General features: G+C 44.3%; 1 protein-coding gene across 1 annotated transcript in view; it reads right to left on the reverse strand.

Annotated features, from left to right (window-relative positions):
• The window catches only part of GABRA3 (gamma-aminobutyric acid type A receptor subunit alpha3), a 45,342-nt gene extending 25,822 nt beyond the window's left edge, over positions 1–19,520 (reverse strand). The window contains exon 1 of the mRNA XM_056130283.1: positions 19,363–19,520. The gene's annotated coding sequence lies outside the window, so the exon portion shown is untranslated. The remainder of the gene's footprint in view (positions 1–19,362) is intronic.
• Positions 19,521–24,607: the final 5,087 nt, after the last annotated feature.

The following is a 24,607-nucleotide window of genomic DNA, read 5'->3' on the forward strand; positions in this document are numbered from 1 at the left end:
TTAATGATAGACTAGGAAAATGAGAGATACACACATGGTATATTATTCAATTATACAAATATGAAACTTTTGACAATATGGATGAACTTGGAGGACTCTGTTAAGTAGAATACACTAGACAAAGACAAATACCATGTAGCATGATTAATGTAAAAATATCTACTCATAGAAACAATACTTTTATTGAGACATAGAACAGAATTAAGGGTTCCAAGACCTGAGGACTAGAAGATGAGAAAGCACAGATGGCGATCAAATGACACAAACATTCAGAAGTAAGACGACTAAGTTCTGGGGGTCAGAATGGGGCCCAGGGATCGGAAAGACAGTACAGTGGGTAAGGTGCGTCCCTGGCACGCAGAGACCCAGGTTTGATCCCTGTCCCTCCATATTATCCACTTAGCACGCCAAGGGTGATTCTTAAGTGTAGAGCCACGAGTAACTCCTGAGTATGGCCAGGTGTGGTAACCCCCAAACAAACAAACAAACAAAAACGGGATACAGGGTGGTAACTAAATAATCCTGTATCACTGCCATCCCATTGTTCATTGATTTACTCGAGCAGGTGCCAGTAATGTCCCCATTTGTCCCAGCCCCGAGATTTTTTTAATTTAATTTTTATTAGTGATACACCATGGGGTACAGTTGTAGACTTACAAACTTTCGAGCTTGGGTTTCATTATACAATGATCGAGTATCCATCCCTCCACCAGTGCCCATTCTCCACCACCAATGATCCCAGTAACCCTCCCACACACCCCCACCCCCCACTCCGCCTCTGTGGCAGGGCATTCCCTTTTGTTCTCTCTTTCCTTTAGGGTGTTGTGGTTTGCAATAGAAGTATTGAGTGGCCATCATGTTTGGTCTATAATCTACTTTCAGCAGGCATCTCCCATCCCGAGCGTGCTGTTCCCTTTACTTGGTGTTCCCTTCTCTTTCTAAGATGCCTTTTTCCCCAGCATGCGCTGCTGACTTCCAAGCCATAGAGCAAGCCACCTAGTACTTATCTCAACTATTCCTGGGTATTAGTGTCCCATTTTGTTACTTTATATTACATAGATGGGTGCAATCTTTCTGTGTCTCTCCCTCTCTTTCTGACTCATTTCACTTAGCATGATACTTTCCATGTAGAACCACTTGTATGCAAATTTCATGACTTCACATTTTCTAACAGCTGCATAGTATTCCATTGTGTAGATGTACCAAAGTTTCTTTAACCAGTCATCTGTTCTAAGGCACTCGTTTTTTTCCAGATTTTGGCTATTGTAAACAGTGCAGCAATGAACATGCAAGTGCAGATGTACTTTTTCAACTGTACTTTTTGCCTCTCCAGGATATATTCCCAGGACTGGTATTGCTGGGTCAAATGGGAGCTCAAATTCTAATTTTGTTTTGAGAATCGTCCATACTGTTTTCCAAAAGGCCAGCCCTGAAATTTTCACAGCCTCTTCTTACTCGTCTTTCCCAATGCTGCCATATTGGAGGCTCTTTCAGGGTCATGGGAATGAGACCTGTTTATTGTTACTGTTTTTGGCATACTGAATATGCCACGGGTAGCTTGCCAGCTCTGTTGTGTGGGCAGGATACGCTCAGTAGCTTGCTGGGCTCTCCGAGATATATATATATATATATATATATATATATGAGGTATATATATTATGTCAATATAATATGTATTTATATATAAAATATATTATATATTTATATATAATATATATTATATAAATCACAGTGGTAAATAGATATAAATATATATTTTATGTATATAAATATATATATTTCCCTCTGGGCTGGAGCAATAGCACAGCAGTAGGGCGTTTGCCTTACAAGCCAACATGGCTGACCCGAGTTCGATTCCTCCACCCCTCTCAGAGAGCCCGGCAAGCTACCGAGAGTATCTCCCCCACACGGCAGAGCCTGGCAAGCTCCCCGTGACGTATTCGATATGCCAAACACAGTAACAACAAGTCTCATGATGGAGATGTTACTGGGCCCGCTCGAGCAAATTGATGAACAACGGGAGGACCGTGACCGTGATATTTCCCTCTATGATTTGTTGCCTACTGTCTGAACCCCATCAAATATGGTATGGTAATACAGTATTATATACTTGAAATTTGCTGACAACAAATTTTAGGAGTGCTCATAACTAAAATACTTTACAGTGAGATCACTTATGTTAGTAACTAAATTGATGATCATTTTGCAATATACACAAAGATCAAATCATCATTTGATATATATATATATCAGATGGCATAATATTTAAGGTACTGTGATCTTCTGCACGTGGTACACTTTAAATGCATACAATTTTATCTGTTAGTTATAGTTCAGTAAAGTTGTGGTAGAGGAGGAAGCAAAGAAAAAAAAAGAATTATTCTTAGTGAAAACTGAATGAAGCCTTTTGCCCTGGTGGGCAAATATTTCTGTTCAAATATTTCAGACTGCATCTAATGTGAAGTAAACAAAAAAAGGAAGCCCAACTAGAATATTATTAGGTATTTTCATAACCTATCTACTTTCTTTGAGTGACCAGTGTAAATGAACATTTAGAAGGATTAGCAAATTGATTTATCGTGTCCTTTAACTGAGATTCTCTCTAATACATTGTGATTCACTCCTGATCTCCTCTTCCTTTGCCATAGTAAAAACTAAAGCTTTGATCTGATTGGGAATTTTTCCCTGCATTATCTGTTATATTTCCACCCCTATGTCTGAAAACTTAGTAAGGTTATGAAGTACCATCTATGCTGTGTGAAATATTCATGGATACAATTGTAAAACGTATAATGCACATGTATTCATAAGTTGGCTGTCTATGGATCAGAAATATGGAGTTTACTGAATGAAGGCTTCCTAGAACTGATTCTATTTGTGTAAAGTGATCTGTAGATATGGGCTGGAGCGATTGCACAATGGGTAGGGCGTTTGCCTTGCACACAGCCAACACGGGTTCGATTCTTCCGCCCCTCTCAGAGAGCCTGGCAAGCTACAGAGAGTATCTTGCCCACACAGCAAAGCCTGGCAAGCTACCTGTGAAGTATTTGATATGCCAAAAACAGTAACAAGTCTCACAATTTGTTGTGAGATGTTACTGGTGCCCACTCAAGCAAATCGATGAACAACGGGAGGACAGTGCAGTGCAGGTCTGATCTGTAGATTTACCCTGTCATTGCTTTTCTGTCTCATTATGAAGGATGACCCTTACGTGGTTTGTGAAAACGCCCCCTGCCTTTGTACTCTCATCTATTAAGCAACATCTGTGTTGAAAGAGAAATATTTGAATATAAAATGTAAGATACAGTCATCAATTAACTAGCTTCATAGGCCATGAGAGACAGAAAAATATTTTTAATTTCTTGAAAAACTGAATTCATTATACTCGATGAGTAGAAACATATATGTTTATATATACATATAGTTTATATGCATGTATTTAGTGTGGCACTGTCCTCCTGTTGTTCATCGATTTGCTCGAGCAGGCCCAGTAACATCTCCATTGGAGACTTTGTTGTTACTGTGTTTGGCATATCGAATACATCACGGGTAGCTTGCCAGGCTCTGCCATGCGGGCGAGATACTCTCAGTAGCTTGCCGGGCTCTCTGAGAGGGGTGGAGGAATGGAACTCCAGTCAGCCAAGTTGGCTGCGTGCAAGGCAAACGCCCTACCACTGTGCTATCGCTCCAGCCCATGCATGTATATATGTATAAATATATATTTAGTATATATAACCTGTTTTTCTATCTATCACTTCACTTAATCACTTAATCCCCGTTATTCATCGATTTACTCGAGCGGGTGCCAGTAACGTCTCCATTCATCCCGGTTGCGTGCTAGCGTAGCCCAATGGTATCTGTTCATTCTAGGAACATGCAGAGCCTCAAACCGATCATTCAGGGTCTTGACGAAGAAGTCTGACCATCTTGTAGGTTGGCGTCCACGTGATCTTTTGATGTCCCGTGGAATCCAATCAGTAATGGCTCTAGTCCAGTGGTTGTCTGTAAACCTCATTATGTGTCCAGCCCATTTGATTTTTGATGTCTTGGCAAATGAGACAGCGTCCCTGATTCTTGAGCATTGACGAAGATCAGAACTCCGGATTCTATCTCTCATTTGAGTGAATCGTGATATTCCAAGCATAGCTCTTTTGATTTCTCTTTGAGAGACCAGAATAGCGTTCTCATCCTGTTTTCGTAGGGTCCAGGTCTCTGAGGCATATGTTAATGCAGGTTAATGCAGGAAGAACAGTGGAATCAAAGAGATGTGCTCGTAGCTGGAGGTTCTTTGTCCTTTTAGTTATTTCTTCAACGTTCTTGAAGGCATTCCAAGCCGCTTTCTTCCTCCTGCGCAACTCAGGTGCCAGGTCATTCATCATGTTGATTTCTCGACCTAGGTATATATAACTGTTGCATTCGGAGATGGTGGTTCCATTGAGAGCGAATGGAGCGTCAGGAACAAGGCTGTTTCTCATAAACACTGTCTTCGTAAGAGTCAGCTGTAGTCCGACCTTTTCACATTCATGGTTAAAGTCGTTCAGCATTTGTGCCACTTGGCTGATGTTTGGTGTTATTAGAACGATGTCATCAGGAAAGCGGAGGTGGTGTAGTTGCCGACCATCTATCTTCACTCCCATGCTTTCCCATTCCAGTCATCGCATGATGTTCTCGAGGGTGGCACTTACTTTTCTCTAAGTTTTCAGGGTACCTTTTCTATCTATATACTTATATTTCAAACTTTCTTGCGGAATTCTTTTTATCTCCCTCTAATTTTTCATTGTCTCTTTGTATTTTCTACTTTGTCTTTCCTTAGCGATGTCATATGTTTAAAGGGAAACTATAAATGATGACAGTATTAAAATTATTGCAATAAACCATAATGTCCAAAAGTAGAGAGAGAATAAGAAAGAAAGTACCTGCCATAGAGTCAGGGGTGTAGTGGTCGGGGGAGACACTGGGCACATTGGTGGTGGGAAATGTACACTGGTGGAAGGATGGGTGTTTGAATATTGTATAACTGAAACTCAATCATGAAAGCTTTGTAACTGTATCTCGTGGTGAGTCAATAAAAAAAGTTAAACAAATTAATAAAACTAAAAACCAAAAAAATATTGCAATAATTTTTGGAATGAAGAAATGGAAGTAAAACTGAATTAAATAATGTGGCAGAAGAATAATTATAGATTCTGAGGAATTTTGTTCATTTACTTCATATGTGTTCCAATCTGGAGAAGAGTGTCCAAGCCTTCTGCTTAAAATCACTTTATATTGACAACTGATAACATTCAGTAAGAACACCAATACACAAGAGCACTGGGACTAAAAGAGAGCACAGTGGGGGAGGGCATCTGCCTGGCATGAGGCTGACCTGGGTTCCATGCCCAGCATTCCATATGGTCTGTGAGCACCACCAGAAGCAATTCCTGAGCATTGCCAGGTGTGGCCGCCCCAAAAACATAATATCCATGAATCACACGCCTTTTCCTGTCAATACACTATGCCCCACCTGGAAGATCATCTTTAGAGTCCAGAAAGAAATTGCTATTATGTGAGGTGAAACTATTGAAACAAGTCCTAAGGACAAAGGTATCAGAGGGGCACATCCAAAGGCTCTTTCCTACAGCAACGTCCACACCAGCCACCTCGTTTCACCTTCCTTTAGAAAACTACAATGAACAAATCCTTGTGTTAATTCTCAAAGTACTCCCCTTACCTTAGTAGCAAACCTTGTGCCGTTCCAGGCTCTGCTTTGTTGACCTCAGCAGCACGTGCCTTGATGCCCCTACTGAGCACTGCACACAGGGAGGCCCGCATCCCCTGGACAGCCGCAAGTCTGGACTGTGCCAATGAACGGCAAGTATCTAATCACCTCTCAGTGGATGGGTACGAGACGAGGGTGTAGAAAGAACCTGAACTCGGCTCTGCCCCCCATCCAGACACACAGCGAACCCAAATCAGTCTACACTAAAATAGACCTAGGTGCTGATGGAATAGTTTCACACCAGACAATTAAGAGGCAGTCAGTACCAAGGCCAATGGGAGAGAAAGAAGTGCTTGCCCAGGGGTAAGTCCCACTCTGGGTGAGAACTTGCCAACTGAACAACGGAGGAGGCTGCGCATGAGAGGGGAGGAATGTGTGTGTGTGGGGGGGCGGTCCTGGGTCCAACTCACAGCAGGGCTGAGCACAGAAACTGAAGGCAGGTGGGAAATGAGTCCAGGGAACCAAAGCACTGTTTGTACTGATGTATATGCCACCGTGTTTGCAGGGCTAATTGGAGATGCCATCGAATGCCATCTGCAATGACCCTATTTTCAGTCTCATTCTGAGACGCTGAGGGTCAGGCCTTCCAACAGCTATTTTGGGGAGTCATAACTAAACCAACTCCAGCTGTGTTACCAAGGGTGAAGGCAACCGGATATGCGCCTATGCTGTCACAGGAGTATGAATTGTTTAACCTTCTTGAATGGCAATTTGTTGATGTGTATGCAGAATTCTGAACTAGCAATTTCAATCGCCCATCTAGCCTATCTACTCAATTACACAGGCACAAAATGCTATGTATAAAGTAGTCTTTAAAAGGCCAGAACAGTATGTTGCTTGCAACAGTAAGATATAGAAAATGATAGAGAATTGGTTAAGTGGAATCTGATCCATATATCTGAGACCATTAAAGTGGAGATAATTTATGGATTTTACCGTGCGATGCTACATTTCCCAGTGACTAACACCTTATCATTAAGAATGCTGTGGCTTTGCATAGCTGGGTTGGTGAGGAGAGTGGGTTGAGAGGGGTGCTGGGGGTCTTGGGGGAGGGAGGTGGGTACCCTGGTGATGGGTGTGCTGTTGGAATTATGTGCATGACAAAACACCATTATCAGTACTGGACATCACAGAATCGCAATACAAAATTTCAGGACTGTGGCTTTGGGACAGGTTTTTCAAATTCACTTTAACCAAAATGAGCAACATTAATGTTAATGTTGCATGTTAATTATTCAAATAGTATCAGTGGCTAAAATAAAACAGTAGTCAGCAAAGATACAGCAATGTCCACCATGACAACCTTAAATACTCCCTTTGCCTCTCCCCTTCACTTTACAACTAGCAAAACACAGATTTCCTTCACTCCGCACAGGAAGATGCTAGAGAACCACACCCAGGTACTGGCGAAGTTTGATGGACCAGGGAGCCAGTGAAGGCAGACTGCAATTCGCAGGAGCCATGCGTTTGGATGTAGAGGGTCTAATACAGCAGGAAACCAGGACCCGGCCCAGTCAAAGCCAGAAATGGCAGGAGGCAGGCAGTATGATGGGCAGGACCTGCTGCTCAGACAGACTACTGTCCAAGGTCACTGACAAGAGACCGCAAGGTCACAGGGTGCAGGACAGTGAAGATGCTGCGGTCCCCAGAGAGGCAGAAGCAGGACCGTTGCAGAGGCAGGACCAGAGCAAGTGATCTCACCATGGAAAAGAATGAGTTCTGGCAAAGATCCGGAGATCAGGGAGCCCCTGTAGCTTGTTGGTGTGGATTTCAGTTACCACAGCAACTACAGCAGTGTCAGGAGCTGAGGCGAGAGGACAGGGGACCCCTCAACAGGATAACAGATCCTTCAATCAAGTATCTGAACCCTCACACACTCTACAAGGCACCTTCTCAGCCCCTCTGGGGTATCACAATAGGACCCAAAAATGACCCCCCAGGTTATGCTCCAGTTAGCCCCCAGGAACAATTCGTGCTACCTCGGGGAGCAATCTGACCATCTGCTGGGCCGTGCCAAACATGTCTCCCAGGGGGTCCAAACGACAACCACATAGCCCATGTCCCCATAAAAGACACTGGGTGGGAGGAGTGGGGGAGGGGACTCCAATTAGTACAGCCTTGAAAAGCACTGACTCCCGCACCCAGGCCAGTTCTCTTGTAATCCCCCATGTCTTACTTTAAAAATGTCAAATGGGGTTTCTAAGTTTGTCCGGGACTCGTGTGTGGAAAATGGGAAAGATGCCTCGTGAGCCGCCTTCATTCCACCCTTAGCTTCACCACCAGCATTCTTGCTCTCTTCAGAGACATTCATGTCCTGATGCTCAGCAGCTACTGGGCTCCCTTGGGACTTTCGGGTGACTTTTTTCTTTCTTTTTCCTTTTTCTTTCCAGAAATGTCAAATCCAAAAAAGTTGAAAGGATTCAAATGGGAAAAAATGGAATTCAGGCACCTCGATGATTTGTTAATTGCTTGTTCAACCCAGGAGAAGGATTCTGATCGCACTATGACTCAGAAGAGCGCCTGGATTTCCGGACAAGCACGTGTATAAAATATCATCAGCTAGGGGCCAGTGAGATAGCTCAGCGAGTAAGGGCCCTGGCTCGCACACAGAGACCCCTGCTCGGATCCCCCTTACCACATAAGGTTCCCGAGCACTGTCAGGAATGATCCCCAAGCAAAGAGCCGGGAGGAAGCCTTCAGCACAAAAAGGCATGTGGCCCCCAGACAAACAAAATCTCCCTATCAAAAGTTCAGATTTTTCACTACAAAATTTCCAGAATCTGGAGCATATTCTAGCCTCAATCTAAAGATCACCATCATCTTATTAACAACAGTTGCCCCTCAAATGGACAGCATCGAGGCTTCCTGAGAAAGACTGGCTTTTGTCCCCTCTGGACATCAAAGTAGGGGTTAACAGCAACATCGCCACATGTGTCCCTAATGGGGGAAGGGCAGAAAGCCGTGCTCTGGAAAAGCATCTCAGTGAGTGAAGCAGGCAGGCAGGTAGCTAGGGAAGCCACCCTCACTCCCACCAAAGAATTCTTGGGAAGTAATGAAACCGGCACCACCAAGGCTGCCAAAAACCCACCGATGAGCACAGGAACCAGACCTTCACTTAGCACCAGCACAGCTCAGAAGTCTGGATCCCACTTTGAGAGAAGCTCCGGCAGGAACAAAAACCAGAAAAGAAATTTCAAAGACCACCCGCTGCTCCCAACTCCAGCCTTGGCAACCACCCAAGCAAGGGACTCTTACCAAAATGGAAGAGTGGGGCAGGTTGGGAGAAACCCTCTAAAAGCCAACTCGAATGAAGGAAGCGTGTGCATGTGCTGCCCGTGCCCGTATGCCCAGCACATGTGGGGTCCGAGTACATATGTCACCTGCATCTCCCCTCTTGAGATGTGGACTTTCGTATTTTCATATCTAATGCTGGGGTGGTCCTCCATGCTGGAGAATCCCTACTTCTCTCTTGAATGCATTACTCTCTCTCTCCCTCCTCTCCCTCTCCTCTCTTATCTGTCTCTCCCCTCTCTCCCCTCACTCTCCTTTCTCTCGCTCCTTTGTCTCTCTTCTATCTCTCCTTTCTCTCCTCTGGCTCTCCTGTCTCCTCTATCCCTCTCTTCTATCTTTCTCCTCTCTCCTCCCCCCTCCTTTCTCTCTTGTCTCTTCTCTCTTTCCTCTCTCTTCTTTCTCTCCTTCCTCTTTTCTCTCTCTCATTATACTTCACTGCTTATTTCCTCCAGACATTCTTTTCTGCGTGGGAAAGGAGCGGAAAGACCTGGTAAGGTCTAGGGCTGGCCTGCCCTCCCCACAAGGAGCAAGGCCCAGAGCACACTACTGTCAGTCTGTGCATTCCCTAGCTGTGCCCCTGACAAAGGCAGATTCCCTTCTTGAGGCTACGGCCTCTGTCCTCCCCACTTCACGTAAGTCACCCAAGACCACACGGACATCACTGACACATTCACAAGAGTTAGTGGTCGCAGAGGTCTTACAGGGAGGAGGCACTTGCCTTGCACAAGGCCAAGCAGGCTTCGATTCTGGCATCACATTTACCCCCTGGACCCACCATTGCTGAACACAGGGCCTGGAATAAGCCCTGAGCATCACCTGGCATGCCCCCAAATTCCAAAGAACAGAAAAGGAACAGAGTTGAGCCAAGCCCTGAAATAAGTACTTTCCAACCTGTTCATCCTTTATGTCTGTGAACAACAGCAAATCCTTATGGATTTGGACTCAGAAGAGAGGGTGTAACCAAAGGTAGGTGGCTTACTTCTCAAAACAATTTGATTTGCTCCCACTGGAATGGCAGGATTCTGGGGTGCGAGTGTGATCCCCAGTTACTGCTGTTTGTGAAGGAAGCTTGCAACGTGCCTGGGGGCTAACTCACTGAAGTTGAGATGCCTCGCCAGGCTCAGGAAGCAGGGTACTTCAAGGGCCCATTGACTCAGGGGACCTCTCAGCATATGCTCCTGCTGCTGCCCAAGTGGTCGGCCAGGTACTAAATGCAGCAGCCCCCTCCCAACTATGGCAGATGAGACCCTAGAACATAGAACATCACTATCGCAGACATGAGCACACCTTGCATACAGCATGACCCGACGGGAAACCCAGAGGCTGGGTACTACTCTAATGGCAGCAGCTCTGGAAAGAGGCATCCGAAACAAGGCATGCAGTGGTGGGTCCACAGAAAATGATGCCTCTCAGAAGAAAAGCTTGTGCTTTTCTCTGCCCTTGATGTTGGCATTATCACAGTCTTTGAAGTGTCAGTAGCCCAGAGAAAGCCATTCCGTTGCCCGAAGACACTGGGCAGAGGGAATAGATGAGAACAGAATTCTCTAAAAAGAGACAGTGCTATAAAATCCCGCTCACCTCTTAATGTCGGAAATGAAGCATTGTAAAGGAAGGATGAGGAAAGCACATGAAAACTACATGAAGCATGAAGAGTGTAGGATAACACTGTTTTGTCCTTCCTGCATAGCCTCAGGTAGCTTAGGTTTATTGGGTTGCTCCCATCCCAGTGCTCCCGAGTCACTCCCATTCTTTTGTTTATTTGTAACTACTACTCTATGCTCTCTTCCCCAAACAGTTAATCAGCTTATTCCCCCTAATCAGTTCCTGTTAATTTGTAAGGTCAGATCTTTCTAGGACGCTGAACTTATATTGTAAGTTAATATTTCCTTTCTCCTCTCCTTATGTCTTTTGAATAGTTTAATGCAATGTCCTTTTTGTATGGATACAGGAAGACAATTAATATTATGCTTTGTAATATAGGATTTAATTGGCTTTGAATATTATTCATTCCCGGGCACCTGCTTCCTCAACTTAAACTTCAGTTGCCCTCGCTTCCTAGTGCCCTCAAACACAGGGTCCCGACGAGGGGCTGGATGGAACCAGGGCAAGCAGTAAGCTATGTGCTACCCTAGGATCAAGATGGGCCTGGCCAAAGCACCATAATTCTTAAATATAAGTTAAGAGCTTGATCATGACAAATTCTTTTATGATCCAAAAGTAACGACAAGACTAGGACCCTGCTAGGGATAGGAAAGACTAATCTGGCCTGAGCACTGTAGTCTGAGATCGGGATGACCACAGGAGAGCAATTCTATAAGCTTAATGTGTCTCTTACTGTGTCCATACAAAATGATTAATATTATGAATGCTTATATGTTTGTTGGGCTGGAGTGATAGCACAGCGGGTAAGGCGTTTACCTTGTACGCAGTCAACATGGCTGACCCGAGTTCGATTCCTCTGCCCCTCTGGGAGAGCCCGGCAAGCTACCAAGAGTATCTCGCCTGCATGGTGAAGCCTGGCAAGCTCCCTGTGATGTATTCGATATGCCAAACACAGTAACAACAAAGTCTCACGATGGAGACGTTACTGGGCCCGCTCGAAAAAACTGATGAACAACAGGAGGACAGTGACCATCTGGATATGTTTATTGGACAAGGAGAGGAGAAACACTTGTGGGATTCCACCCCTGGGTGGGTGGTCCTGCTGAAATAGAATCTGTCCTAGAAGCAGCATCCCCTGAGGGGAAGAACTTTAATCCCATTGATTGTGACCACACCTATGTGTAAACCCAACCCTTCTTGGTTTGGGGGATTTAACTAGACTGTAAGAGTGGGGTGAAGATCAAGATTGAAATCCAGAGTCAGAGCCAGAAGGAGAAAGGGGTTCCAGATTGGGGCCCAGGAGAGGAGGAGAGACAGAGACAGAAATGAACGGGAATGAGAATGGAATAAACAGCATCTGACCTATCCACTGGTCTGGCCCTTGCTTCCTCCACTGTCTGCCCCAGGGCCCGGACCACCTTGACTGGGGGGTGCGGGGTGGCCCAGGCCCCCCAGAACCTGGGCAGCCAGGGGAAGAGCCGTCAGGGTCACTCCCTGGCCACCCTCAGAGTTTTTATTTAATGATATTTGATTTTTTTTTTATTAGTGAGATATCATGAGGTACAGTTGCAGACTTACAAATTTTTGTGCTTGGGTTTCAATCATACAATGATCAAATACCCATCCCTCCACCAGTCCCCATTTCCCACCACCACGGATCCCAGTATCTCTCCCACCGCCCATCCCCCCCATCCCACCCTGCCTCTGTGGCAGGTCATTCCCTTTTGTTCTCTCTCTTATTTACCCTCAGAGTTCTTTACAGAGGAGAAAAGAAGAAGAAAATGTACTACCTAGATAAGGAAAGAAGATGTGGGATTTCTGTTAAATAAAGGTAAAGGTAAAGGTAAAGGTAAAGGTAAAGGTAAAGGTAAAGACCCTCCCGTCGGGCCCAGTAACATCTCCATTGGAGATTTTGTTGTTACTGTGTTTGGCATATCAAATACATCACGGGTGGCTTGCCAGGCTCTGCCGTGCGGGTGAGATACTCTCGGTAGCTTGCCAGGCTCTCCGAGAGGGGCGGAGGAATTGAACTCGGGTCAGCCATGTTGGCTGCGTGCAAGGCAAACGCCCTACCGCTGTGCTATCACTCCAGCCCTTCTGTTAAATAAAGGAAGGGGAAATGAGACTGTTTCTGGAAGACGGAACTGAACTGAATGAACCTAGTAACGATGCAAATGACACAAGAGCGGCTGTGGCCGGCCTCTGTGTTGGCCAACGATTCCCATAAAGGTGCTCAGACTCAGAATTGGAATGTTGGAACGTACATGGGGAAGTCAAGAGAAAGGGAAAGGAACTCAGATCGGACCAAGCTCACTCTGGCCCTTTTTGTGGGGATTTATAGGAACACGGGATCTGTGTGTTACAGAGAATGCAGGGAGTTAAAAGTAAGGGTTTGCTGTGTAGACCCTCTGAATGAAAACTGGGCTCTTTGCATTTCTTATCAATTAACAAATGTCACAGAGGACTCAAGGACCCTACAGATATGATCTGACATTTTGCCTGAGGGATTGGCCAATACCTCAACCTCCAGGTGAGCCTAAACTCTGGGGAAGAACGAAATGCTAACTCCCTGTTAACTATAACAAGATGATTGTTAACTCCCTGTTTATCAGAAACAGTCCAGGAGTTCGGAGGAAGTAAAAAAATGTGAGATGGGACATTAAAAGATGGGAGTGCTCCTGGGAATATACCCCAGAGAGGCAAAAATGTATAGCCGAAGTGATATCTGCACTTGTTTGTTCATTGCAGCACTCTTTACAAAAGCCAGAATCTGGAAAAAATCTGAGTGCCCGAAAACTGATGACTGGTTAAAGAAACTTTGGTACATCTACACAATGGAGTACTGTGTAGCTATTAGAAAAGATGAAGTCATGAAATTTACATACAAGTGGTACTAAATGAAAAGTATCATGCTAAGCGAAATGAGTTAGAAAGAGAGGGATAGACATAGAAAGATTGCATTCATCTGGGGGACATAAAGTAACAAAATAGGACATTAATACCCAAGAATAGCTGAGATCAGTACCAGGAGGATTTCTCCATGGCTTACAGGCCAGCTGGGTATTCTAGGGGAAATGGCAGCTCAGATAGAGAAGGGAGGACCAAATAAAGGGTGTTGGGAGGATCCTCCCAGGATGGGAGATGCATGTTGAAAGTAGACTATGGACCGAACATGATTGCAACTCAATGCCTCTTTTGCAGACCACAACACCCAAAAGGAGAGAGAGAACAAAAGGGAATTCCCTTTCACAGAGGCAGGGTAGGATGGGGGGATAGGGGGGTGGGAGGGATACTGGGACCCGTGGTGTTGGAAAATGGGCACTGGTGGAGGGATGGGCATTTGATCATTGTATAATTGAAACCCAAGCACAAAAATGTGTAAATCTACAACTGTATCTCATGGTGTTTCACTAATAAAAATTAATTTAAAAAAAGAAAGAAATATCGACCCATTCTTTGTTATCTTTGTTGTAAATATATTTTTCCAAATCTGTAAAAAAAATGGGAGTGCTCCCGGCAGCTGGCAAGGGCAAACTGAGGCTTCCTCTAGCAGTAACTAAAAGTGAATGTGTGTGGCAAGCACAAAAAGGAATCTTAAAAGAACACTCTATGTAGAGCTAAGTGTGATGCAACAAGTGTTCTAAGATTGTTCAGAGATACACTCTATGATTTTTTGGTCAGCCTGAGGGGGCACGCAATCCCACACTCTCAGATCTCACACAAAGACCCTCATCTGACAGGCTCTGCTGTCAGCCAACTTTCTAACTGGGCAGAAAGGGGCCTTGTACAAATTAAACTCATACCCCTCACCCCATCCATCCCTAGAAATTCACCCTAATACACAGATGGGGTGGAGTTTACTAGTCTCTTTCAAGCTCCTTCTTCCAGTAAAGCGCATTTCAGCCTGACTCTTCGTTTCTCGTCCTTTCTTTCCGCAAATCCACGCCCAGATCTCTCAGTTTTCAGTAATATGTGTATGTAAGACCAACTGTGGTGCCTCTTGTCTACTGAGGAGCAAAAGTAGAATGGATTGTGACCAACTTTTTAATAGCAAACTGATTACTTTGAGTAGCCTGCCCAGGAAATACATACATTACGTGTTATCAAAGTAATCTCATATGCTTATGTCACTTTACATCTGCTATTTAATCAGGAAATAAACCTGGCCTTGATTTTCAAAGAGCTAAGTTTTATTTGCAACCATGGAGTCTTTAAATAATAGTTTAGTAAAAAGAGAGGTCACTTTGGCTATATGGATAATTAAGTACTGTTTCATAGTAAGAGTAAACTGTATAAATGGAGTACTATGTAGCTGTTAGAAAAAATGAAGTCATGAAATTTACATACATGTGGCACTACATGGAAAGTATCATGCTAAACGAAATGAGTCAGAAGGAGAGGGATAGACATAGAAAGATTACATTCATCTGGGGGACATAGTAACAAAACAGGAGATTAATACCCAAGAATAGCTGAGATCAGTACCAGGAGGATTACTACATGGCCTAGAGGTCATCCAGGCATTCTAGGGGAAAGGGCAGCTCAGATAGAGAAGGGAGCACCAAATAAAGTGTGTTGGGAGAATCCTCCCAGGATGGGAGATGCATGTTGAAAGTAGACTATGGACTGAACATGACTGCCACTCAATGCCTCTTTTGCAGACCACAACACCCCAAAGGAGAGAGAGAACAAAAGGGAATGCCCTTTCACAGAGGCAGGGTAGGATGGGGGGATAGGGGTGTGGGAGGGATACTGGGACCCGTGGTGGTGGAAAATGGGCACTGGTGGAGGGATGGGTATTTGATCATTGTATAATCGAGACCCAAGCACAAAAATTTTAAGTCTACAACTATACCTCATGGTGTTTCACTAATAAAAATATAAAAAAAAGAGTAAACTGTATAAAATCTTTAATATGACATAACTTCCTGGGTATCAAAATTCTAAGGAAAAATTTTTAAATTTTATACATAAACACATATAATTATATGTGTAAAATTATTTTATAAATTTATAAAATATATTTATAAAATATGTATAAATATATATTTATAAGATAAATATAAAGAAATACTGACTTAGAATATATATATGTAGAAATATATATACATATAAAGAAATACTGAAGACTTAGAAGAACTCCTAAGGCACCCATTGTTAACATCAGGAAGACAGGGTCTCTGGTAATGTATGTCGGGGTAACTGCAGAAATCTAAATTGCTCCTGAGGCATGGAGTCCTCTGACACTGCAGACCCATGTCCAGAGTGTGGGAAGCCCCTCCGATGCAGAATTACAGGGCCAAGCACAGATGGACCCCCGAAGAGAGGAGCCAGGAAGTCTTCTCATCTGCTCTCGGAACTCAAGAACGGAGCGCCAGAAGGCGAAGGCCTTCCCCAGGAAAAGCCCCATTCACTCCCACTCATAAAGAAGATGGGACAAAGTGTGGTCTGAGGAATATCCACAACACACCTGCCCCCAAAATGTTACTTCTCCCCTGAGCGATCTCTTAAGGGATGTCTCCTGCCCTTTCTTTATGTCCCCCACCCAAACCTAGTTATCCTCCACTCTTCCTCTCCTCCTGCAATTCTGTTCTGTGAGGGAGGGCAAGGTCCTAGCACCCTAAGGTCTGGGTAAGATCGGGATCCACTTTGCTTTTTGCAGAACAATTCCTCATTCCAGCCTGAGTTCATGGCTACCTGAGAAACGGGGACAAGAGCCTCTCAGGGTTGACGGGACCAAGTGGCAGGCCTGCAGGTTTGCACGCAGACTGTCGACAGGTGCTTGCAGGGGGCCAGAGGTGCGTAGAAAGGGAGTGTCTACTTCCTTCTCCAGGGGACACCTCTCTAAGGAGCTTCACATAAGCCACCTGGGGAAGTTCTGCTAGCATCCCTGCAGGAATTGTTCTGTCTCCTTGGAAAGAAGAACTACTTCCTTTTTTAAAATTTTTATTAGTGAGACACCATGAGGTACAGTTGTTGACTTACAAATTTTTGTGCTTGGGTTTCAATTATACAATGATCAAATACCCATCCCTCCACCAGTGCTCATTTCCCACCACCACGGATCCCAGCATCCCTCCCACCCCCATCCCCCCCCATCCCACCCTGCCTCTGTGGCAGGGCATTCCCTTTTGTTCTCTCTCTCCTTTAGGGTGTTGTGGTTTGCAAAAGAGGCATTGAGTGGCAATCATGTTTGGTCTATAGTCTACTTTCAGCATGCATCTCCCATCCTGGGCGGATCCTCCCAATACCCTTTATTTGGTGCTCCCAAGAAGAACTACTTCTGAGTTAGACTATCTGACATGTTGTGACTTCATGGGAAGTGAGACAGGCAGGTAGACAAGGAAGGGCCCCACAGCACTGGAATTCCTGGGAAGTAACAAAACTAATAGCCCCGAGGCTGCACAACGCCCACCTTGTGAGCACAGGAAGGAGAGCCTAATGATAAGACCTTCACCTGGAGCCAGCAGCCGACCTTGAGGAGGCTGGACCCCTACAGCGAAGACAGACGTCAGCAGAGACAAAGACTGCTATGAGGACCTGAAGGAGATTCACTGAAAAACAAGGTAAAAGCTCTACTTGAACGACAATCCTGAGTAACTCTCACACCTCACAGAAAAGTGCAGGCCAAGGCAACCTGAAGCACAGCCTTATAGAAAGCCTGTCTCGGGCCATGCAGGGCTCTCTCTGCCTCTGGAGAAGCCACGTTTTCTCCTGAGCACGTTGTTTTCTCTCCCTTCTCTGCTTCCTTCCTTTCCTCAACACCTCCAAATCAAATCTGATTTTACTTCACTGCTTGTCTCCTCCTGAAATTCTGTGAGAAAGGTGAAAGACCCGACAGCCCCGAGTAAGGTCCACGACTGATTTTCCTTTCTGGGAAAGAGCAATTCCTCACTCCAGCCAGAGTCCAAGGGTCCTCGAGAAAGTGGGAGATGGAGATTAACTCCCATGCCTTGTGCAACAAGTGGATGGCGGGTATGACTTGACAGCTGCCTAGTGGGGCTGCCAGGACTTGAGGTCATGCCGTGCAGGGGTTCACTGCAGACTTTATCACTCCTAGGCTTCCCAGCCAGCCATGGGGTGACAGAGGTGGATCGGGAGAAAGTGGTGTCTCTCTCCTCCCAGCTCACATAAGTCACCTGGGGACCAGAAGCATGGTCGTAGCGATGGAAATGTTTAGCTGTAACATACAAAAATAGCTAGAGTGCTAGATAAACTGCTCCTATTTTTGGTGTTGAATAAAGGTTTTGCTTCTCTCTATGTCCATTCCTGCCACGCCCAATTTTGTGTACTGGGGAAAGAATAAAATTCTAAGCTAGAAAGTAGACTGTGAGGCAGGGTGGGTTGGGGGGGATGGGGGGTGGGAGGGATACTGGGAACCGTGGTGGTGGGAAATGGGCACTGGTAGAGGGATGGGTATTTGATCATTGTATAATTGAAACCCAAGCACAAAAATGTGTAAGTCTGCAACTGTACCTCATGATGTCTCACTATTAAAAATTAAAAATAAATAAATAAAATAAAAGAAAGTAGACTATGGACCAGACATGGTGGCTGCTTAGTGCCTATATTGCAAACCATAACACCCTAAAGGAGAGATAGAGGAAGAGGGAATGTGCCTGCCACAGAGGCAGAGGGTGGGAAAGGGTGGGGGTCGTGGGAGGAACACTGGGAACATTGGTTGTGGAGAGTGGGCACTGGTGGAGGGATGGGTTCTTGAACATTGATTGAAACATAATGATGAAAATTTGTAAAACTGTAACTGTATCTCACGGTGATTCATTACAATAAGAAATAAAATTAATTAAAAAGATTCTAAGCTAATACTTGCAGAGGGGAGGAGGCATGGTGCTAGTATGAGCTTCAAAGACGACACCTCAGGTCCCCTTGCCAGCTGCTGTGAGCAGTTCCCACTGCTAGCATTCCTGAGCTCCTGTTTATAAGTCAACAGCTGTCCCATATCACAGATTCTGCCCCAGACTTGGGCCTTGAGTATGGCCAAATCCCCGCTCCCCCAAGAAAGAAGTTCACGGATCGTTACTGGACTCTTCAGGGCTTACTAATTTGCCACTCTAGCACTGGCAACTGGCAACTTTACTTCTCTTGATGAAAACTCTGGAATTAAAATGTGGCTCTATCGTCATCATAGCTTCCTTCTTCCTTCCATTCTACCACAGTTCAACCTTCATTCCCTTATCTAGTACTCCACTGCCTCAAAAGGCAGCTTAATGGTTTTTTAAACTAAGAGCTTGGGAGCCAATCTCTCTAGGATCACATCTTGTCTCTGACATTACAAATCTGTGACACAGAGGAAATGACTGAACATCTCTAAGCCCAAGTGACCTTAGGACAAGAGTATCTACATAACCAAACTGCTTGGAGGATTATACAAGTTATTATAAGCATTTTAGAACAGGTTGAAAACCATGCTTGTTGGGCTCAGGGGTGTGGCCCAGTGGCAGAGCATCTGGTTTGTACAGCTGAGGTGTCAAAGTCACACTGTACACACACAGCGAGTGTCATCCCCGGCTCTGCTGTGATTCCCAGTGCTGAAAGCAGAGTACGAGCCACAGTGCATTCAAGTGTGCAAGTATCACAACCAAGTGTGCGTGGCCCCTGGCACAAGGCAACCAAGTGTGTGCACTTCAGTGTCCTGCAACAATCAAAGGAAGGGGAAAATGTAAATGCTTGGTAAGGAAAATAATTACCGGTACTTGATCGGATTATCTCTGTCCCAACAACATGGCCAAGCAAGTCATACTGGTTGAGACGAGAGCCGTCCTGCGCCACTTCCACGGATTTGTTCTTCCCCAGTGTCCACGAGTAGACCACTTCAGCTGTTGTGTAGGCATCTAAGATATAAAAAGGTCAAGAGGCAGAACTTGATAGGAAAGGAAAATGACTTTTCTTTTTCTTTTTGCTCCTTTGGGCCTCCATCTGGGAGTGCTCAGGAAGCTACTTCCTGTTTGGTCCTTAGGAGTTGTTCTTGGCAGTGCTCAAAGGACCATGAAGTAGCAGGGATCAAACCCAGGCCTCTTGCATGAGTCCCATCCTTTGAGCTATCTCTCTGTCCCAGAAAATGATCAATCTTGATTATAAAATTGCATGCAACTTATTATTATTATTATTGGTTTACTGGCTATACCAGGTGGGGCTCAGGGCTTACTCTTGGCTCTATGTGCAGGGATCACCCCTGGGACTCAGGGGCCTACTTGGGGTGCTGGGGATTGAACCCAGGTCAACTTCATGCATGGCAAAAGGACCTACCCGCTAGACTGTTGCTCAGGCCCAAACTACATGTGATTTAAATACAACTTCTATCCCAATAGTGGGTCTGAATCTGTATTCAACTGAGGTACATTTACTCATACACTAATTTAATCAACACTAACTGAATAGCTACTATAGATTATGCTGGGTACAGAGTAATACATTTAGTGTTATCTTCCTTCAATGACTTGTCTAGTTTGATAATAAATTGTCAAGCATTTCCTTCTCTTAGAGGGTTCAGAGTAGAGGTAAGGAGAGAAATGGATAGATTATTATCTAATGTAGATTTCACAAATTCTAATTTCCTATAGGATATTAAATATTCTAGTAGAGTCTAGAGAAGAGAGAGAGGTATTTTAATTAAGTAAATTATGCTGTGGTAAGAAAAATAAATTACTATAAATATAATCAATTTTCGCACAGCGAGTAGGGCGTTCGCCTTACAAGCGGCCAACATGGCCGACCCGAGTTCGATTCCTCTGCCCCTCTCCGAGAGCCCGGCAAGCTACCGAGAGTATTCGATATGCCAAACACAGTAACAACAAAGTCTCCAATGGAGACGTTACTGGGCCCGCTCGAGCAAATCGACGATCAACGGGAGGGCCTTTACCTTTACCTTTACCTTCCCTTATGAAGTGATAGTATAATATAAAGTATTAAAATTGTATTAGGAATAGTTTTAATTTAAACATTAAAAAGTCCACTAAGCACTTTTAGGAGTGATGCCTAAGCACAGAACCAGGTGAAAGCTCTGAGCACTACTAGGTATGACAGCCCCAAACCAAAATCAATCAGCCAATATTTAAAAAAATTCAAATTGCATGTAGCAATAATCAATGACTATGATTTTCTTTTCTTTTTTTTTCTTGATTTTGGGGCCATACCCAGTGGTGCTCAGGGCTTACTCCTGGCTCTGTATTCAGGGATCACTCCTGTCAGTGCTCAGGGAAGTATATGTGGTGACGGGATGGAACCCAAGTTGGCTGTGCAGAAAAACAAGCATCTTATCTGCTGTGCTATCTTGCTGGCCCTGACCAGGATTTTCTTTGGGAACTTAATGCTTGATTTGCAAAAGGAAGCCTGCTACCTTTTTTTTTCTTTTCAAATATGAAATCAATTGCATAGATTTACATTTATAATCTTACGGTGGGCTGGAGCGATAGCAGAGGCTGGAGTGTTTGCCTTGCACGCGGCCGACCCGGGTTCGATTCCTCCATCCCTCTTGGAGAGCCCGACAAGTTATCAAAAGTATCCTACCTGCATGGCAGAGCCTGGAAAGCTCCCCGTGGCATATTCAATATGCCAAAAACAGTAACAACAAGTCTCACAATGGAGACGTTACTGGTAACCGCTTGAGCAAATCAATGAACAGGAGGACAGTGCAGTGTTACTATTACAGTATTTCCGTTTAGAAATGCATTTCATTTTTCTATATGCATATATATACATATATATGCCTCATGGCACTGAGCTTCAAATTTTTAGTCACCAGTCTATCCAAATGACACCCTTTACCCATTCCTCTCCATGTTAATGTCACATTTTGCATTAAAAAATTCAAGTCATGTACATGGTTTAGTGCAAAATATTTTCACAGGTTTGAGGACAAGGAAACTTGTGGGGAGTGAGTAATGAGGTTACGTAGCATCCTAAAGGAAGATGACTACTGTTTCACTCAGAAAATCCTGATTCTTTATGCAGTGGGATTCCTATTTGGGGTGAGTACTTGCCTTCACCCAGGTACCTAGGCTCATGAAGGGAAGTTGATCACCACTGATCAAGCTGGTGAGGAGCTCCAGGTATTGATCCATAATATGCTCATTTTCGATCTTTGCCCACAAAGTTAATCATTCTTCACAAAGTTAATCATTCTTACCAAACGTACCAACAAACAGACCAATTTTCAGGTCCTGAAAAAGCTGTGCAATGGTGGAAATACATTTCATAACAATGACATAAACACAGACTCACATGTCCTAATAGTAATATACTTACATGATACTTAATAGACATTTTTTCAATATACTACAACAAACTGTTCGCTGAGTTGTTTATAGTGGGAAACATGCCAGGAAGTTCTTCATTCTTGTCAACATTCTCATTGACATCATGAACAATATGCATAACCATATGCTTATATTTCCTATACTTATGTTTTGTCTCTGCTATCAAAAGCTGCAAATAAAAACTCGACAAGAAATCAAACTTTCCCACATAATTATATGCACTATGTATGGCCATTTCTTCAACAACACACAAAAAAGTGCTTCTAATTCAACATATAGTTCCTCTATAAATAACAGAAATTTTAACAAATTTGACACATACAGAAGTTTTGATGCCAGGACAAGAGTGCTGCTTTAAGCAGAACTGTTGCCCTCAGTCAAAACACTTAGGATATGAACTTACACTCAAAACCAATTTAGCTCTCAGTCAATTTTTCAAGATTTCCATTGTACTATTTTTCCTCTTGGTTTTGGGGCCATATTGTGCAGTGCAGAGAGTAACCAAGCTCGGTGTTTGGTGGTGACTCCTGATGGTGCTTGTGGAGGGTCATATATGGTGCCAGAGATGGAACCCAGGTCTCATGTATGCAAAACATGTGTTGCATCCCACTGAACCACATGGCCCCAATTATAACAAGTACACCATAATATACCAAGTATATCATATATGTATGTATATATGTGTGTGTGTGTATATACGTGTGTGTATATATATGCCTAAGCAGAGAATCCCCTGTAAGTCTTCCTATTTTTGAAAATCAGATGGTTGTATCACCTTTGTGTGAAAAGACAGTACAAAATTCTGCCCCTCATTTCCAAATGTTGATGATGCAAACTCTAAAACAGTATTGTTCAGGGAAAGGGTAGGGAATGAAAGATATTTTACAGCTCTGAAATGTAAAACAATTTTTTTTTCTGGATCTCTAATGCTTATTGCCTGGAATATCAGCTGGAAAGCGCCCAGTGTGATATAACAGGTGTGATACTAGATGACGCAGCTACCAGTATGTTAGGAAGCTCCCTGGGCCCAGAGAGGCAACCTGCATTATGCAAAAATCAATGGGGCTGGAGCGATAGCACAGTGGGTAGGGCGTCTGCTTTGCACGCAGCCAACATGGCCGAGCCGGGTTTGATTCCTCCGCCCCTCTCGGAGAGCCCAGCAAGCTAGCAAGTGTATCTTGCCCACATGGCAAAGCCTGGCAAGCTCCCCGTGACGTATTCGATATGCCAGACACAGTAACAAGTCTCACAATGGAGATGTTACTGGGCCCACTCGAGCAAATCAATGAATAACAGGAGGACCGTGAATGTGGGAGTAGAGAGATAAATGGAAGGAAGGTTTTCTTTTCATATGTTAGAGGTCAGTGCAAGAAAGGCATGAGGTAATAAGGGGAAAGAAGAGGGAGAAATAAACTCTAAAACCAAACTTAAAACGTGATTGAGTGCACACAATCTCTGGAAAGAGAGAGACAGAGCACAAATGGTTGCAGAGCAAGCCCGAACATGAGCTGCGTCCGTACTCCTGGCAGTGGGATGAAAACAAGGCTAAGTGAAAATAGAGGGCGTGCTTTGGGTCAAAGTGCAGGGCTGCAGAAGGATTCGGACTGGGGACGAAGATCAGGAAGTGGGAGCACTTTTAGCAGGTGAAAGGTCATTCGTAGCCGAAAAATAAATAATATAACAAAGGCCACAGCAGCATACAAGAAAATGGGATGTTATGTGAAATAATGCTATTAATGGACTAATTACAGGAGTGAAGCTGAGGTAATAGAGTAAAATATCCCAATTTCCTGCAGCAAGATAAAAGGGGTTGAGTCCATTTGCTAAATGCTGGGGCTGCCTGAGACAGAGCGAGGGAAGCAGAGGATTGTCCGAGCTACAGTGAGGGGAACTGCTGGAAAAGAGTGGAAACGCAGCACGGGGCTAGGGACAATGTCATCACAGTGGTTGGTGGCTGAAACAAGCTGCAAAAACTGCCGTGGATGGGGACGTGTCATCTGTCTGATATTCTAACTGATTGGTGTGCAGAACGGTTAAGAAAACAAGGATTCGAAATAATCCTGAAATGGTAGCTTTTCCAAGCATGGGAATAATGAGAGAACACATTTGCCTACTAGAGAACAAAATGCTTTGCCTTCATACCGTTTTTCTCATCTTCCACCATGCCTCTTGAATTCTATAATCAACTCTCCCTCCTAGAATTCTACAACTTTTTCTCAGTTCCAGTTATTCTCGTTTCAGAAAAAGATCAAGAGTTGAGCAGGGGATGAAAAGATTAGACTGACACCATGAGAAATACCCAGCAGGCCATTGGACGATGAGAATTACATCCCCAAAGGGGCAGGCCAACACAGGCTTCTGCTATTGCTCTCGCTCTGTTTTCCCCACTGAGGTATGTTATTTGCTCACAGGTATTCCATTCCTAGATAAAGAATACCAGAATTTCTCCTCCTGTGTGTTTTTCGTCTGGCGTTTTCATGGGCCACAAGGCAAGCTGAGGTTGTCAGTACAGTGAAACCAAACCAACCGGATGGGAGTGGGTTCTTCTGTCATTTCTCCAGATCTCTGTGCTGGACATCAAACCAGAGGTTAATGACACCACATTTGTATAATGTGGTTGGGGGGTTTGCAGTAATTTCCTGACTCTGTGACCAACAACAATTTCAAATTGGCCGGT

This window comes from Sorex fumeus, unplaced genomic scaffold, assembly GCF_029834395.1.
Source record: "Sorex fumeus unplaced genomic scaffold, SorFum_2.1 ptg000075l, whole genome shotgun sequence".
NCBI lineage: Eukaryota > Metazoa > Chordata > Mammalia > Eulipotyphla > Soricidae > Sorex > Sorex fumeus.